Below are 20,320 nucleotides of genomic sequence, written 5' to 3'. Positions count from 1 at the left end.
GACTGTGAATACAGATCAACTGCTGTTTGCTGGTTTGTTCTGCCTGTTTCTGAATGCACCCCTATCCTCCAGCCACTGCTCAAACATGTGTTTTTTAGGATCACTGATCATCCAAATCTCTGGAAATTGCTGTGTTAACAGCCTCTCTTCCCAACTCCATCTCGTCCTCCTCATATAAGGTTCTCAGTAAATAGAATTGAAGTGCAACAGTGCAGCCTGGTGGTCTTAAGTCAATCTGTTACAGTTCAGAAGAAATAAAAAACATTTTTTATGTTCATTTAAGACTGCCTGTAGCATCATGTTTGTGTGTCTACCCAAAGTTTTTGCCTGATTGATTACTTTAATCTTTAATCATCTCCTTTATGTCAATCCATTCCTTCCATCTCCTTGTTTTTGCCAAACCAACTTTTTTTTATTACTCTATTCACATGAATGTTCAGCATCTCTTTGTTCCTTTCTGATTGATCTTTCTACATTGAAATTAAAACACTTATATAGGATTTCTGAATAGTGATTTCAAGTATTTTAACAACTGCTGGCTGACATTTTCTGCTTGAGGTAGCACAAACCATTTTAAGTGATTCATTTTTGAATGACTCATTATTTTATCTCCAGTAGTTTACTGATAATGTCATACATGCAGTAATGGATCATCTGTAACATTGCAGCTGGAAGAACAATTAAGTGTGAGGGGGTTAAACTCACAAAATAAAAACAGCTTTTTTTTCCTTTGTAAGACCACTCTGTTGTCCAGGAATTAAAAGAAAAACATACTTTACAATGCAAACATTAATATCTATCTAGTATCCAGCAATAAATAGCAAAAATAACTGAAAAAGAAAACCGCCATGTACAGTAGAGCCTATACACCCACAAAATAGAGCAGTAATTTGTAAGGCACATGCAGATCTCATTATGGTCCTCAGTAGAAAAAAAATAAAAATAATTGTCTGAATATATAGTACAATGACACAATACAGCATGTTATTTTTTTCATCATTTATTGACAGTATGTACACGATACAAATACAGCTTTAAAGGCTCATATTGTGCTATATGAATATTTTTTCAACAAGTGCATAAAAACCAATGCCAGCAATGTGTCTGCAGGTCTCAGTACTTCCTGACTTTAATACCCTGTGTGTGCAGGAGTCTAATCCTAAACCCTACTGTAGACATAAATATTTAAAAACTGCTCAGATATACAAAGTTGATTTTTGGCTATAGCTTAAGGCTAAGTCATTTCTTGAAACTGCTGGGCTCTGTAGTTTTCAGAAAACATTACTAAATGAAATGTAAATTGCACTTTTGTGGCGGGGTATTTAATGGGATGATCAGTAGCTCAAAACACTAGTGTTCTAATGAGTATTTCCAGCTGCAGGGCAGTGTATTTGGGATTGCTCAAAATGAACTGTGAAGGTCTTAATGATAATGAAGACGTGTAGGTGAGTTTGTACTTCTAGCAGTTGCAGTCGCACATTTTGGTTTACACTCTACTAATACTCTCAGGCTATTTATCTATTCTAATAGTTAATAAATCACTGTTACAATGCAAGTAGACATAATTATTTGCTAAATTGAACACAGGTGATCTGAAGGAACACCAGATGAACCAAAAGTATCAACCTCTGTATTCACTCAAGATAAATATTGGAATTTGTAGCAATTCTTCAAACATTCCTCTTATAGAAGAAAAATGAATCTTAATGTTACAATTGTAACATTTCCTGTTCAATCATTCAATTATTGTTGAATAACAAAAATGAAGGTATCTGATTCTCTCTAACAGCCTAAAGACTATGGTACAATATTAGGGCCAAGATTACAACTATTGAGAACTCGGCAGAGGCTGCTCTTAGCAAAAAGCTGCATCCCTGATGAAACCAGCAATCTGACAAGTGATAAACTGGTCATTGGTAAATGAGCAGCTGTTGGTGGCAAATAATAAGGCAACTATCTATCAACTAACTTTATCTGTTTAGCTTGATATCTTTATATTGGTGTAGCTATGTAGTAAGCATTATTTTTACCTCAGCTGTGCAGTCACTCCAGAAACTGTTTATGCTTATGCACATGAGAGTGAGTTGCTACTCACAGTGTCAGATACCATTATTGGGAGAATTGTCAATTAACTTAGTATAGTGCAACAGAAATAGATAGCCTGGTACATGACCTTTTATAAAGCTACATATTTTGTAAAATTAGCAAACAATATACAATATTTTCACTGAGCAAAATTGACTACTTCCTTTTGTTGTTTTGAAAGTAATTAATTCTCCTTTTCCCCATTTCTAGAGTGTTTGATGAGAAGATAAAAACTCATATCTGTCTGGCTTACATCCCTGTAAGATGATATTTCAAACAGTGGTTGCTGTTATTTGATATGACATAATCTTTATTAGTCAGTAAGGACTACAAAAAACAATGATAAAGAGATCACAAAAGTTGTCTACTTGTTGCTACGTATTACCTACTGGTAGCAACCTATTAACTTAGCATAACGATTAAAAAAAGTGAATAGTTCACTTATTAGATAGTCACACCATGTTGATTTAATCCATGCAAAAATAAAAATAAGTAGCCCAAGAAAGACACTTTTGTAGAATACATTATCAGGGGACAGATGATTATTTAATCATCATTTGTTTACATTTAATACAGATTTTCCACTTAAAAATCCAACATCACTCCCTTTATTGCTTATACACAATAAAATTATAAGACCCTATTACAACTACGACTTCTTGTCACCAAATTGATATAAAATACTTTTTTAATACAGTAAGCACCAACAACATCACTCGCTACCCGTTAATCGGGTAACGGGTGGGCTGGAGCCTATCGCACCAACAACAGTTTAAAACAAATCACAATATTGAGGTATCTTACTAAAGTTTTCTGGTAATGCCCTTTTAGATGTTTATCGTGACAAAATAGCCTTTTCTCATTGACAAAGGCCCTGAAAATCCAGTTTTGTAAATTTTAGGGTTAAAAAATTAATTTCCCATTGTATTTCCACAGACTGCTGATACTGTGATTTCAAAAACCTCAATAATACCTGCGTCTCTTCTTCCGTGTTTAGATCCAGTCAATTGCATGTGAGCTTTCTGACACACCAGATCACCAATGAAATTCTGAGAACATGGATATGCTGCTTTCATGTGTAAGAAAATTGCCCAAAACAAACAATACATACATATATTTTTAAGTTGTCTTCCTCCTCATTTGTTTTTTATCATAAAAACTTGTAAAAGCTTTTCTCAAGTGCAGGGATGGGATTCTTTGAAGTGTCACAAAACTCAATTTTATGACCGGTTCGTTGAAGCTTTCAAGAGTTGGGGCCCTTTTCCCTATGAATATGTTTATTATCAAGGGTCCATTTGAAGTCTCCAAATGGCTGTTTTTGGAGAACATTTAAGGAAACCTTTGCAAAAAGCTGTGTAAAAGGTTTTTTGTGTTACGGTTATTAAATTTGGACCAAGACCTTTTAAGGAATTAAGCCACAGTCTGTGAGATTTTTTCAGCTAATAGCTAACAACTATACTCATCTACATGGATGTCAGTCTAAAAAAATTGAGACTGACAGTTATTTATTTATTGTATGTTCAAATCTCTTGACAGAGACCAAAAGCAAGCCTTTATATCATATGGTTCAAGAACAGCAATAGATTTACCTTGGATATGCTATGAATACCGATGATAAAGTAAATTTACTGTAATGGAGAGCGGAAGAAGGAAATACGGCGTGTTAATTGGTAAACAGTGTGAACAGAGCCTCGTAAACTTTTTACCCTTTTGACAGTTTTTTTGTCAAACTAAGCTTAGCTAAGATACTTGGACTCTCGCTGTAGCCATAGTCAGCAGACACATATGAAAGTGGTTTTCAAATAAGTGTATTTCCCAAAGAAGCTTTCTGTTCTGTCTTTGTAATCCCTTCTCACACATTAGCATTGCAGTCATTTTCTTTTCCACCTATCTTTCTCTTCTCAACAATTTCTCACCCTCTCCAGTTCTGTAATGATTCTCCTCTGTCCCCAAAGGAGAAGAAAGGTGAGTAAGACCCCACTGTAAAGTACTGTCCCAGTGTTATTGACAGCTAGTTTAGCCTGGTTCATCATATTAGTTTGTTAATATCTTTGATTGGTAGATGCATCAAACAATCAAGCCATTTGTTTGATCTCATCAAGAAACCCACATCAAATACAAATGTCAATATAACACTTGTATCAGTGTATCTTTTTTGCAGGTTTTGGTAACTGGTGTCTCACTGACAGTTTAATCATTGTGCCACTCAACCGAGTGATCATTTGAATTCTTTCCTCTCAAAATACACTTCAATTTAAAATTGTATTGTATGTGGTCAGATGGTTCAGAATTAGGATTAAAAAATCAGAATGTGCTTACATCAGTTTTACGGATGCACACCACATAGAATAGTTTACATTGCAAGACATTTTGTCTGTATTGTGGGTAGAAAATGTATCCTTTTTATCCTTTGTCTGTTTAGAATAATTTCAGCATATATTTGGGCTTCCCCGATAACCTTGTATAATTTATTTGAGCTGTTTAAATCACCAAAAAGGTCACTTTCATAAATAAATTATATGGAGCAGTTGATTTTTCATGATCAAAACAGCTACTAGTGCATATTTGGCATTTTGCCCCCAGCTTCTACAATGAGGCATTCCTGTCAAACTGTACGTGTAAAGTGGTTATAGCAGCCTGTCTGGTCTCATTATTTCACACATTTTTTGAACTTGCATTGTTTAAGAAAACTACCTGATATTCCCAAAGTCAGATGAAGGAAGTATTCAATGAGTCAACTTGAAAAAATATGCAGGGTTTAAAAAACCCTTTGAAATTTGCAAGCTGGAAAACATCAAAGATTTTAGAGGGATTAATTGTGGAAACTCTGGCACCTTAACTAGACATGCACATTCAAACAAAAATTAAAGAGCATATATATAAAACCTAATATCCCCACAGCAGGTTTCTGAAACTGCCAAAAAAATGCAGAATTAAGTCTGAATACGTATATAAATACAATGTATATTATCCAGTGGGATATACATTATGTAAACATAAGACATTTCACTTTATTTTAAAGTGATGCATCTTGATTCTGATCAACATGTTTTTTCATTTATTTTTGATGGAGAGCAGCATTAGATGATACATTTTTTGCATTGTCATTAGTTTGTCAAGTTGGTCATAAAACAGAACTTAGTGGATTAATGAACAGGCTAAATAAAAAATGTACAAAGCAATAATTCATCGCTATGGAAATGAAAAGTAAGGACATCCAGAAAATCAAACAGTGCTATGTGCCATGAATGTCTGCACTAACTGCCATGGCATGCAGATCAGCAGTTGATCAGATATTTTGGTCTGCTATACTAAAGCAGTGAACTGACCAACATGACCATAACAAAAGCCATACTACTAGCCTGTCGAAAAAGATTTATTACAACTGTGTCCTTCAAACTCAATTATACATTTTCAGTTAAAGTGTCAGTGTGTGATTTGTTACAGCACAGAGCAGTAGATTCTGGTGATAATAAATAAATAAATAAATATAAAGGTGACTCAATTATACATTTTCATTTAAAGTGTCAGTGAGTAATTTGTTACAACATAGAGCAGTAGATCCTGGTGATAATAAATAAATCAGTAAATCAATATAAAGGTGATCAGGAATCTGTCCTTGACAACCAATCTGTAAACTTACCTGTGACATGTCCTCATATTAACAGATGTGTCTTTATGTGCAAATTCACTGGGGGATTATAAGTTATTTTTCTCATCCCACCTTGTCCTTTCTGTGTCTGTCTCAACAAGAAAAAGGTGCATTTTCAGAAAAAGGTTAGAGATGTGAACTGGAGCATTCAGCCATTGTCAGTTTGTCACTGTCAGCAGGGCCACCAGAGAGCTCCACCCTGGGAGGCAGCAGGGGTTTGACACAAGGAGGTCGAGGTATTTTCAGTTTCTTATCTCCCAAAGGAGGTGGCATCATGTCAGAAAACTGCACAAGCATAGAGACAAGAGAGAAGACACTGTGGGTGTAAATGATGCATTTTTCATCACACAGTGTTCATGGAGGACTTCTTTTAGTTCTTTTGACAGAGCACGGCACTCCAAGCAGTTCATACCATGTCTGGATGCTGTCTAGAACTCATATAAAGTACATACAATAATTTTTTTATATATATCTGTAAGCACCCTGGACTAAACATCCACGGTCACGTTAACACTTGCTTGTACAGATTGCTTTTAATGCAGTGGGATGGAATCATATGACTGATTATAAGAAATAACAATGCAATAAGTATGTTATTGTTCTGCATTGTCAGTTATTGTCACTACTTGGTGATTTATTTCCTTTGATTAATATATTACAGTGTTCCTGTAAATGTAGTTTTGTACATTAAAAACCTAGTATTGAAATATTGATTGATGAGCTTTCTTCCATCAGAAGAAACATCAGATGTTTCCCCCTTGTGCTTGGTATGGCTGAAATCATCCCTTGCTTAGAATGGATGGTACAAAGTAAATTATCTTTATCATAAAGCACAAATAGAACCTTTCATGAGATGTGTGTCAAAGATAACTTTATGAGACTGTTAGTGATGGCACAAGGCACCAAAACAGGTTTTATAACAGTGAAAGAGAGTATAACCTTTTCAACTCCACACTTTTTGGATAGTGTAAGCATCTAGTTACTAAAAACCCTCTGATATGTAGCTGAGGGAACGGACAAGTAATAAGAATTGATTGCAGGACTTTGCTTAGTCACAATTAATAGTTAATTTGATTAATTTTTAATGCATAGAAACTTTAGCCAAACGAAAGATTTTTTTGATGCAAGGAACCATGCAAAAGTTTATCCTGACTGAGCCTTCCCATCACTCATAATCAACAATGAGGTGTCCAGATAGGTTCATGCTACAGAACAACTGTAATCCAATTGCTTATCATTGTGCTCAGTGTCTCTGAAGTAGAAATAAAGAGCAGCTTGACACTAAGTGATCTCTTCAGTTAGCCCAAACAGTAAAAGGTAATTAGCAGCTAGGCTATGTGCCTATATAGATTACTGTAATAGGAAATCAAAGTGTCTTGAAAGATTACAGTACTGAACATCATCATAATGATCCTAGAAGACAACTGCCGCGTATCAGGACCTGTGGGTGTTTTGGGAGTGTTTTTCTATGTTCTGGTTTTCCTTTGTTCATGTCATGTTATTTCCTGTTTCATTTTGGTAGATGTTGAGCATATCCTCTCTTCTGTCAGTTTTACAGCTTCCTTGTCACAGCTTCGTTGCTGATTGCCTCGCCTCCTGTTCATTTTCTAATTTGCTCTCCAGTATATATTCTCCTGGTTCTGTTGCTCCTTGTTTGTTCATTGCATGTACCGGTAGTTGTTTTTTCCTGTTTGTACTTTTTTTCAGCCTATCTGCCAGCCAGTCCTCTTAGTTCTGTTTTCTTTTTTTTCTTGTACTTTTGTCAGGGCCTCGAGTACACAGGACACAGATGCAGGGTCGCTTTCAAGGCAAAAGTGTTTATTAATAAACAACAGGTTGAGGATCTCCACACAGAGCAAATAAAGAGGCTGTGAAACTCCTGAGCACTCTCCTCAATAACTATGGATGAGGAGGGTGCAGCAAAACAAAAATTCTCCAGGAGGAAAACACAACAGGCTATGAAAATATAACAAAATAAACTTTCATGCTCTCCTAATGAGGGAGACTTAAACAAAAGAAGCTCTCCCGAAAGCAGAGGCACTATGAAACTTTAACCGAACGCAACGCTCCGCTAATGGAGGTGTCTATGAAAAGATTACAAATCAAAATCACTCCCAAAACGGAGGAACAAAACAGACAATGAAACTTATCGTAATTTTAAGCTAGAGGTAAAGAATAAATGATCAAAACAAAGGATATGCTCTGCAGGAGGATCGCTGCACTGCAGGCTCAAGGATTATGTGGCTGTGGCGTTCTGTGGATCAAGGAAGCTAGAGTGAGGCTCATGATACGAGGCAACACACTGGCACAAGACAAGGGAGACGCAGACTATTTTAGCACAAGAGGAGCCAAGGGGAACAGGTGGAAACTCTTAGTAAATCAGACGCTTGACATAGGAGGAAAGGCAAGGTACCTGAAATGAGAGGGAAGTTAACATTTCAAAATAAAACAGGAAATGAGGAGACAAGACATGAATCAAAGCATAGATTGTGACAACTTTCTGTTCTTTCTCCCTAGTCCTGCTCCAGCAGTGTTTTCACATTTTTTTATTTTTTTATTAAAGCTTCTGAGACCATCTGCTTATCTACGCCTTCTTCATAGTCCTGATTCTGGATCCACTGCTGCCACTCATGACACCTCGTGCAGTGCCTAAAGTTGGGTTGCATGTTATGAGCCTGGTTCACACCTGAAGAATACATCCATGACACTTATTTCATACACAAGAAAAGGCACCATGCCAAACTCCAGATGTTGCTGCAATGTTGTTAATATATCTTATTATCTCAAGATAGAGATGTTATGTTGTTATAACGATTAATTATACCATACCTTCAGATAATAAGTTTGTTTTCTAATGAGTACTGAATAACATACAGTATGTTGTTATCTTGAGATAAAAATTTTGGTTTCTTGAGATAATTAGTTAATCAGTCTTATTTGTATGGCCTGGTAAAGCTCATTTTTCCATTAACACAAACAGTGGAACTGCATAAAGGACAGCTTTTGTGTCACGTTGTGAGTTTTGTTTTGTTATATTTTCAGGTTCTTGGTTTATTTCCTTGTCATGTTTTCTTTCCCTTGTCACTTAATTTCACTCAAGTCACCTGTTTCTGTTCCACAGCTGCACCTCGTCACCAATCACCTCCCCACAGTATTGAGTTTCCAGGTTTACTCACAGTCATTGCGAAATCCTCACCTTACTTTCATGTTCACGCCACGTTTGTTCAGGCTTGTCAGGTCAGGTTTTTGCCCCATAGTCTTGTCTCGTTTGTTTAATTAATTCATAGTCTTGTTTATTTATCTATGGTCTTGTTTTGTCTAGTTATTTTTTCACAGTTAAGTTTTGATATCCGACTCAGCTGCATCCTTGGTTCTTGCCTTGTGCCTTTTTTTTGTTTGTAAATAAATCTGAGCTTTTTTTTAAGTCCGCATGTGGGTCCCCTCTTCTCACACCACACACTGTAACATTTTGGCTGAAGTAGAGTTGGTTAACTTTAATCTATGCTCACAGATGCTACTCTGTGCACAGCAAGAACAAACATTTAACGGGGCTGCGTATAGCTCAATTGGTTGAGCAGGCATCTCATGTACAGAGGTGTGTTGTTCCTCAACGAAGCCGGCCTGGGTGTGAGTCCGAGCCTGGGGCCCTTTGCTGGTGCCAAAGAAACCAAACAGACCTTTATTAAACTCATTGCAGCACACCGAACTACACATGCATACCTTGACTTAATGTTATAGATCCTCCCTAAATGTCACGGTTGGGATGATGAGTGATGAAATTGGGTAGAAATCACTCATTTTGGAGCTGAGTGTAACCACCTTCTGATCTAGAGAACTCAAACTGCATTTTCTCATGATAACATGCAATGATCTTGAGAAAACAAAAAGGCATTTTTCTTGTAAAAACAAGATAAATTAACTTATCATAATGTAAAAGTAAGCTGTATATCTCGGGAAAAAAGAATAATCAACTTGAGATAATGACATCAAAATCATGATCGCAGACAAGTCCACTTTTAGCTTCCATTCATCTTTAACATTAGACCTGAAGTCACAACCGTGATGTGTGCTTTGCTGGTATATAATGTCGGCTGGATGTTCTCCACTGATGACTATATGCCTGATTATTGCCTTATCTGAGTGGTACAACACCAGTCAAATCATAGTTTAAGTCCTGTTCTAAGAAGTCTTGTTTGTATTCTCAAGTCTCTTGTCTTTTCAGAGAAAGCCTGATTAAGACTGGAGCGAGCCGTACACACACCTGATCACGCTAAGCTTGTTTTTTGTCACTGCACCACCACCGCCTCTGCCTCTGTCTCAGTCACAAGTTAAGTCTGTTCTTGAAGGATTATTACCAGCCACGGAAATCCCATCAACGTGCCCGGCCCATTTTTTTTTTTAACTTAACTGTTCTCTCTGCTCTATGCTGGGCCGGGCGTGTCTCACAGCGAGTTGTAACAACATCTTCCTGATTTATGCAATTATTGGCAAACAGTGCTGTAATGCATAACCCATAACCTTTATGGTCAAGATTATTATTATACTTCTGGAGTTTTAAGTGGTTTTGTTTTTACTCTGCAATAAATTGAGATTGTTTTAATGCTTGGCTCGAACCTTGAACATTTTATAAATCCCTAACTAATTTACATAAAAAAACTGTATTGCAGTTAAACGACATAACAATTCAAACCAAAATCATTAAAATGCAGAATTATAATTTAAAGTAAATCAAGTAAGCACCCATGATCAGTATAGGCCTTTTCAAGCTGTTTGAAATTAAAACTATTGATCAGAAGTGGTGACCATCCTCCAGGTGCTTCAGGAACTTGAAGAGCATCAACCACAGCAGCTCTCTTGTACAACCAAAGGTTAGATAGAAGATCCAGTGAACATAAGAGACAGAACCAAGGGATGATACCAACACAGAAGAGAAGAGATGAGGAATGGTAAGAGTAGCTATCTACACAGAAGCAGCTGGAGAATCAGGCATAAAAATTCCTCACAATTCTAAGTGCCCCTTGAAGTGGCATATTTATGAAGCACTTTTGAACGTGATGTGCAAGGCCAGCATGAGTATGTGTGCATGTGAATATGGCAATAAATGTGTCTCCGCACATCCTGACACAACCTCTCACATGTAGATGGTTTCCATGGAAACAATCCAAGAAGTGCAAGCAATACTTAATCCCTATAAGTGTAGATGGAGAACGCTGCTGAGAAGCACATGTGGTTACTTCTTGAGTCTTATTTGTTACTTGTCAACCTGTTCTCATGCCTACATCCATACTGATATATGAGATGTAACCAGGCATAACAGTATTTTTGGTGCAACTCTGCTTCCAAAAAGTCTGTGGTGTAACGGCAATTTTCACATCTAAATCCTCTGTTCCTCTTAAAGACTCTTCCAATTTGGGATGCTCCTTTTATAACCGATCGTGTTAAAAACTGATTATCAACCAGCTATGGTAGCAATTTGTTTCTTATTATTTTATTTGCATCTCTGTTGTAATTACACTTGCTTTTTAATTTTCGTCTCCTCTCTCAGCTGAATTGAGACAGGGGCAACAGTGAGGTTGCAGTCAATGTTTCATCAAGCATAAGAGATGGCCAATGAGAAAAATGACACATGTAAATAAGGGTTGTTTGAAGTATTTAAACATTAAGCTGCTCCAGGCATTTTGAGAAAATTGACATAACAAATAGTTTCCCCCACCAGAGAGAGGACTAAGAGTCACAGCATCTTTGCATCTGTTGCAAACAGAAACAAGTCAATGTGCATAACAACAGACTTTTAAAAATGTATCAAAACACATAAAAAACGGTATATGTACGTCATTCAGTTGTATGTAAGATATGTATTTATATGTACATCTTTTTTTATTTTTTATTTTTTAATTTACATATTCATTTGCACTGATATTACAGTCAGACAACCACTAGAGGGTAGCATAGTATCTTTTTTTAAATGGCCCAACAATCCTACTGAGCACCCTTATTGTCACTTTATTTACCTGATTAATGAACCCAAGCCTCAATCTGAGTTGACATTCCTGTGATGACTGACTGAAGGGGATTACTTCAGTGTATCTCAATCTGTTGACATGCATGATTTTCGTACCTCAAGAGTTAGTGATATGCAGCAACATTTGAAAAAAGTATTGAAATACAGTAACTGTGGTTAGTTGTAGTTTCTTAAGCTCCTTAAACAATATTATGAGTAAGCTGCTATTTTTTCAGCTGTAAGCAAAAACAGCATAAATGATTCTTTTCTATATATGTTGCTTTGAAGACTAAGCTCTGTTGTAGTGATGTGTTCTCCTTCACACTTGTGAACATCTCTAGGTGGCACTCTTTTCCTGTTTGGGAAAGGCATTTGTGTTCATGCAGCACAAGATAAACATTTAGCGTTTTAAATATGTTTACATAATTTCTGCCCGAAAACGCAATCCTGCTTCTGTTGAATTAGTTTTGTGTTACATGTTAACATGTAAACACATTATTCCTCTATCAGCTTTTATGTTTGGATTCAATGTTAATTTAATAGGAATAGCATAATAAGTTTATTTCTTACAGAGGCTGACTGCTCTCTAAAAATCCTTGGAATACAGTACAGCATAATAGCATTGAGTTACAGCACTAAGTATTAAGAGCTAATCACCATCATATCTGCTTAATGTCAGAAGAGATCTAGAATCCACATACACATAAAAGTGTTTTCTAATTTTTGATTAAACAAATTATATCAAAACATAAATGATTAAGAATCAAAATGCAACTGGCATGGATACATGTAAAATGAGCACAGTATTCATAGAAAAAGGCAAGACAAAGGAAAATGAGAGCACATCTTAAAAATTGTTCCATTTATTGCATTGTCCCTCGAAGCAAACATCAAGGTAGTACATGCATTTTAAAACAACATCTTTGGAAATTCCAAGCATCTGTCTTTTCCTGTTTGTCTTGCTTTATGATGCCGGTGAGGCCACAGACTGCATGACCAGTATTCTGAACATGCCGCACCCCTAGGCTGGTCTCATTCATTTCCTTTTTGGCCTGCTCTGTGTGCCTCTTCAGCCAGGCCAGGCTGTTCCTGTTTGGATTCCTTCAGGAACTGGTGACATTGTACATGGAAGATTTTGTTTAGAGTGTTGCCTCAGCCAGAGTGGTGCCACATTATTTCCTCTTCCTTCTTTATGCTGGCTAAAGAGAAGAAGTTCTTCATTTTCTGGACTAGTCACTTATGAGAAGCTGGTGGAGATTTTTGTATCATACTTCACAAGCATTCACCTGATCTGTGAAGCACTACTTTTGTAGAATCACTGTGCTCTGTCAACTAGAAAAAGACTAATTAAATTTTTCAAGACTCTTAACTTAAAAGGAAAGGAGAAAGTCTTTAAGACATCTTAAAAAAGATTTGAGCATTTTCAGGATCAAAACTCTAATTAAACTCTCTCTCAGGCAGGATCACATTAAAAAAATGTTTTTAACTGTTAAAATATATGATAGAGATAATAAAAGTACCTTCATGAAAACATTTAAAACATGATGTATCAATTTTTAAGGCATGTGTTTTAAAGCTGGATTTACATTTCAGCAAGCTGTTTTCAAGTGAGAATTTTAAAAAAAACTTAAAACTAAAGTTTACTTCCAGTTTAGTTTTAGAGCTTAAAGGTTCCAGATTCGATTGCCAGCTGGGGTCTTTCTGTGTGGAGTTAGCATGTTATCCCCATTTATGCGGGAGTTTTCTCCGGGTACTCCAGCTTCCTCACACCCCCCATAAACATGCAAGTTAGGTTAACTAGTGATGTGGAATTATCCCCAGGTGTGAATGTGAGCGCCCAGCCACTGGAGAGCAGGTGTCAGTGTATTTCTAGTGCCGGCCCCAAGTCCGGATAAATGGTGAGGGTTGTGTCAGGAAGGGCGTAAAACATGTGCCAAATCAATGATGCGAGCTCAACTCGCTGCAGTGACCCCTGATAAAGAGAGAAGCTGAAAGAAGAAGAAGAAGAAGAAGAAGAAGTCTTAGGGCTTAAATTTAGTAACCAGAACAATTTTATTAATACCACTTTAGTTCTTCCTTTCAAATTAATTTTAAAGATTTTTCTTTTAAAAAACTCAATCTAAATCTCTAAAACCGTCCTCTTTATCTCCAAGATGTGATTATTGAGTCATTACTTTGTTTTTGGAGGATCATTTCCTGTTAAGGACAGCTATGTTATCTTGGCAGGCAACTCTGGAACTTTGTCAAGCTAAAATTAATGTTTTTTTTTCTTTTCTTTGCTTTGTTTAAAGACTTGTGCTCTGACTCATGAAAAGGTTTCCCAGAGCTCATTTTATGCACATGGCTTTCTTTCTCTACAGGACATTGCCGAAATGGCATCCATATCATCAGGACAAGTGGGAGTTACTTTACTGCCGCCATTGAGTTAAGTGAATATGTGAAACAAGACTTCTGATTGAATAAATTTGCCCCCCAGTGAGTATGTGAAGCAATTTGGGTCTCTAACTAAAAACTTCGGTGTTGTTTCCCTTTTTTTCCATTTGGAGGGAGGGGGGATAATTTATTCTTCGCAGCAGAACTACTGGCATTCATGCTTTTGTGACAAACATCAAGATTTGAAAAAACCCACAAGATAAAACATTTTGCTACAGATGTATGAAAGCCTAGAACAGCCTTTCCGGCCGTGTATAAATGTCAGGTGGTAAAGTATGTGCGTGTACTGGACCGCCAGTGTGAGCAGATTTTAATTCCAACCAAACTAAATATTCAGTCAAAGAGAAGAATTTCATTCATCATATTTCTCACTGCAGTTTTTGCAAACTTATTATGTGTCTGTGGCATAGAATATATAGTAATTGCCTTCTGAATGACTTCCAGCCTTTCTTTAACTCATGAGGGAGCACCAACTGAGTTCAAAGCACTGCTGCCAGGACAGTTTTGACTCTAAATAGATGAGTCAGGAATGAAGGAGGTGGAGGAGTTAAGGAATGTTTGGTGCCTCTTTCTTTTCGGCTGTTTATATGCTCAGCTAGTAACTGCACATAGTTGTGATGGCTATACCAAATAGTATACTGTAAGTTTAACACAATATATTTTGTTATTCTCTTTAAGACTTAACTATTTGACTGATTGAATGGTTTCTAGCAGAGCAGATCATTTAGAGATGACCTTTGTCTGTAAGGTGCAGATACAGTATTTTGGGCTTATGCCATACAGAAGTAGATCGGATCTGCTCATTGCTGAAGGAAAATCGTGCAGCAGAGTGAATATCTCCATTCATTTTCAGACAAATGAGAATATATATTTTAATGATTGAAAGCATACTAACAAAGTGAAATGCTTAGTAATTCTCCCGCTATGTAATACATTTGCAGCTAATGTTTGGAATCATATGAGTAATCAATCTCAGCGTTCTCGGTCAGAGTCTGCTTCATGCTCCACATGCCACACGTCCCTCACCATAAGATCTCTAAATATAGAAAGTGACATATTCAGCCCACAACTGCTTGATTGCCCCATATATCTCAGCAAACAGATGTTTGAAATGCCAGTCCATGGAGATGCCTCACCCCATTTTTTAGTATGTGCACTCACTTCTTTCATCAAGCTGGTTTCAGATGTCTCTTCTCAAGATTGCACTTCATCTGATTGGATGACATTTTATCTCTGGCTACAGTGATACTTATTATTCTTTCAATGTGCACTTGTATTTTTCATATAATTATTGTTTCATCTTTTTTCGTCACTTAGCAGTCTGTATCAAATGTTTCCAATACAACTTCGGAAGATGTGGTTAATCAAAATGAAGTGGAAAGAAGTGAACTACTACTTGCATTATGAACTTTTGCAGAATCTCAAGAGTAGTTTTAAGTATACTTTTGTGACAACACACTGAATCCATGAATAATTATGTTAAATGTGAAGTGCAGTTTTGATGTGAAAATTCTATAAAGTGCAAATGGAAAGAGTTTGGTTTATTTTCCCCCATCAATCCACACAATTTGCCACTGTGACAAAGAAAAAAATCAGGTGATTGTTTTGTATATTTATCTTGAACATCAAGAATGTAATATCCAATTTAGGCACTTAAATGCAGTTGAGCTCTGGTGAATCCAGTTTGGTTGCTCCTGTAACTTGACTGGAGTTGATCTGAATTCACTGAAAGTAACCGAAGAGGCATAGTTCTGTCTAAATAACGCCTCACAGTTTAGGCTGTATCAGACAGGACTGTGGCAGGTATATGAGGCAGGATGCAAGAAATTTATGCAGCACTTAAAGTGTCCAAAATCACAGGAGCCTCACTTTTTTTTGTAAAATGGAAAAGAATTGGAACCGCCAACAGTACCCAATGGTCACTAGAAATGAGATCAAGAGTTCTTTGTAGAAACTGGAAAACTTTACAGAAGGACAATTACCAGTGCAGCACTCCATCATTCAGGCCTGCATGTGTAACCATGCCAGTCCTTGGTACTGGCAGGTTGAGTTCTCTCTCTGATGATACCCTGCGTTGTGTTTTTAGGAATTGAGACTGGTTTGGTTTCGCCTGTACCGGCCGTTTATTCTCTCCTGTATAACACACGCGAGAATGCTGGTCAGGCATGGTTAACTCACACATGCTCGGACGCATCCGTCCCAATACTGACACATACACAATGAACAAAATACACATTTATCTGTATAACACACACGAGAATGCTGGTCAGGCACGGTTAACTCACACATGCTGCAGAGGAATGGAAATACTTATTAATATTTAAAAATAACTAACATACAGACTGCTAACAAGGAACCGACTTACCTCGGACGCATCCGTCCCAATACTGACGTCCATCAGGTGCAACTGATGATGTAACCACGCTAGCATTCAGGAGGAGACGCCCAAGAGCCAACATACCACACGCAATGCAGCACTTCCCATATTACAATAATAAACGCAAGTGGAATGATAACTATTTACTCCGTTACACATGATAAAGTGGTTTGATATTCACCAAAATAAATCTGAATAACTGTAAGTCCACGTGAGGCAAAAACTAAACCAGTTGTCCAGAATTTCCATATTTTGTACAGAGTAAACCAGGCACAGAGCTTCACGTAATTATCAACATGCAGAATTACCATTCTGTGGGAAGGTTTGTTACAGGGCCTGGAAGACTAATCAGGATTAAAGCTAAGATGGATACAGAATTATAATCAGCAGCCCTGCATGAAAACCTTTTTAGAGGAGTCAGAATGTCAGAATACGGTGAAGATTTACTTTTCAAGAAGGCAACAATCCAAAGCAGGTCATCAAGAAAACATTGGTGTGTCATGAAATCTTTGCAAAAGTCCAGGAGGGACCAAGCCAGTGTCTGGACCTGAACCCTGCATAGCAGCTCCAGAGAGACCTGAAATGGCTGTGGACTGGTGCATCATATTCAACCTGGCTTCTCTGCCATGAAGAGAGAGGTGATGCAAACCTCCAGGATTAATCCAAGAAAACAGGCAAGGATAGATGCCAAAAGTACATTAATCAAACACTAAGTGAATGGTCCATGTACTTCTCTAAAAGGGATCTTTACCACAGTCATTTATTCAAGTTAGCTAGCAAATCTCTCCAAAAGCAGGTTTTGCACTGCCATTGTTGAGAAAAGTTATTAGACTAATGACAACAAAAGAGCTAAATTCATTTTAAGATTAACCTGAAACACAATAGCATGTGCATAGCTTAAAAGGACATGAAACGTAACATTTGTACTGCATTTCAATAATTTCTAATTCACTTACAAAGCTGAAGTACCATTCGGAGGACTTTGGTATGCATTAAGTATTCAGTCATATGCATTTCAATATTCAGAAAATGATTAAATTCCAACTTTGTAAATGCACACAAGACGTGTCCAGTCTCTGGCTCAACAGTTAGATTAGATCCACATTAGATTTAAACAAGCACAATTTATAACTTTTTCATTGTTGTTGCACAATAAAATCAAGGGAAACATCTTATTGGAGAAGCAGCTGTGTGACTGTTCTGACTTCAGCTGTTCCCCTCAAACATCCTTGAGCAGCACATTGAATTTAAACCAGCTCAGGGAGAAATTGTTGTGCCTATAAAGGCCGCTTTGTAGCAACATAACTCGTCTAGAATCAGAGATGAAAAAAAAAAGTAAGCTGGAATCAGCTTAGATCTGAATGCCACAAAGGAATATTTTTTTCTGTAGTTGGCAGCTCTACATTGTGCATGTATTCCCTGTAATCCTATCTTGGATGTTATCAGTAATAAAGCTCATTGCACTGAAAGAATCTGCCCACGTCTTACTCTTGGGGTTGGTCACAGATGAGCCTGAAAAGTTTTTCTTTCACCTTTTCAAAGAAATCTAATTTCATCTGGCTTAACTTGGGTTTTAAAACTTTTTAAAAGTAAGAAATCCTCAAACAGAATGTGTTACTATTGCGGTGTTCAGTCAAAACATTTCTTGACACATTGCATCCATTAAACTGGCTATTAAAGACAAATAACATGCTAGTACAACATGGATGATCAAATTATTTCATGTTAAATCTTATTTCACAGAGAGCCACCTTCAATAGATTTGTATTTGAGCTCTACCATTAATTCGTACATCTTATTTACTTGTGTCATTTATTTTGAAAAGCTTTGGGTGACCAGAAACACTATGACTGCCCAGGATAATACTGTATGCTTGAGTTATTTAAAAGCTAATAAATGCTCAAAATCTGTAGATAAGCCAAACGTGACAGCTTTATGGACAACTTTTTGAATAAAAAAAAAATGTCATAAAAGAAAGAAAGAAAAGAAAAGCTCCAGGATTAAATATTCTTAGGATAGCTGGGGTTTTACATTTACTCCGATATTTCTTTTTTTCACGAACAAAAAGGATTGAGAGTAGAAGATCCTGGTAACATGCCAGACGTGTAGAAAAAATATTCAAAACACACTTCATGTGTTATGTGTACTCTGATTCCATAAAACTCATTATGTGGTGTTTTACTGAATAAGACAAGCTTTGACATGACTTTATCTGTCATTGTTGACATTTCTTTTTAATTCTCCTCTTTCATCCTTATCTTTATAAAGACAGCCTTTGTCAGAATCAGCAGGGCATTTTGTTTTGTCTTGTGCTTTTGTTGAAAGATGCCATAGAAAGGGATCATTTTGTAGATTTTTTTCCCATGTAATGTGCTGTGTTGGCATAACATCCTTACTCTTCACATTAAAGAGCAGTGTTGTGTTACAAGTGCTTACAAATGCTCCAAGGTTTTTTCTACAAAGTAGCATAACTTGCAGGCCTCAAAGAAAAAAAAATACTTTAGGTGACATGCCACAGACAAGTTTAACTACCCAAAATTACCCCAATAGAAATATTTAGAGAACTACAGGAGATAGTTATTTCAAAGTCACTGGATTTCTTGCAAGTGGCTGTTTTTAACTACTTGAAAAGGTTGTTGGGTGGAGGTGGGGGTCTGAAAACTTGTTAAATATAATGTGAGAAAATGGATCTGTGCCCTGAGACCATGTGACAATGTGAAATGTCTGACTGATAGGGGCATGTGACTCAAGAGCGCTCTTTATTAACTGACAAATGAAAATTTAGTTGTGCTGTACATAGGTTTGCAAATCTCAAGAAGCATAGTGAGCCATATCTCAATGTTTACATTGTTTATGCAAAGCTAATCTCCAGCTTCATGTGTAATTGGCACACACAAGAGAGGTTAGTTCTTTTTTCTGTATCTCTTAGAAAGTATCCCAGTAACAGTGGTAGAAAGCATTATAGACTAGTTGGACTGTGGAGCCTTTTATCTGTAGTGATATAATCTTATTTAATAGACAACTGCAAACAAAACAAAGCAAGAGGACAGAGTAGACAAGACTGAGAAAGAATCAGTAGCAGCTAATGGGAAAACTGACATCATGGCAGTGATTGTCAAGACCAATCCAACATTATAAGAATAAAAAAGCCTTTGTGTTTGGAATATGACCAGCAGACAGGCAGCTGGGCGCAGCTGAGATGAACCTATACAAATAGTTAAGAGTCACAGCCTCAAAGACACGTTTTAGATAAAATGTTTTCTTTGAAACGGGGGGAACTAAATATAACCTTTTGTAGTAGGAAGGGGTGAATAGTGGATAGCAAAAACAGGGAAAGTAAGCAAGAAAAAGGCCATTACTCATCTGAACAAGAGTGAGCATGTCAAAGAATTTTTCTTTTTTTTTGTTCATTCCTGAAGCTTAGTTCTACAGCCTTTCTCAGAACTAACCCAGAGCTTGTTTGATGAAATACAGCCTGACTGACAGTTTAGCAAATATGTTGTTTTACATATTAAACTCACATGTTAAAACCTGCATCCTCACCTGCTCCAAACCAGAAAAGTTACAACACACCGTCTCAATGAATTTAAATTTTTGTACCAATTAAACTAACTCAATAGAACAAAACTGCTTAGCTGCAAAGTTGTATGTTTATTCAACTTAAAAAATGTCGGATGATATTTAATGGATTTCACTATTTCTGTACAAACAATTATTTTCCTTTAATATTCATGTATGTCTTTTATTATGTTGACTAAGAGCAGGTATATGC

The sequence above is a fragment of the Leuresthes tenuis genome, unplaced genomic scaffold (assembly GCF_036924035.1).
Source record: "Leuresthes tenuis unplaced genomic scaffold, fLeuTen1.0.hap1 SCAF_11, whole genome shotgun sequence".
Classification (NCBI taxonomy): domain Eukaryota; kingdom Metazoa; phylum Chordata; class Actinopteri; order Atheriniformes; family Atherinopsidae; genus Leuresthes; species Leuresthes tenuis.
The sequence above is the reverse complement of the archived record's forward strand: the minus strand, read 5'-3'. Positions refer to the sequence as shown.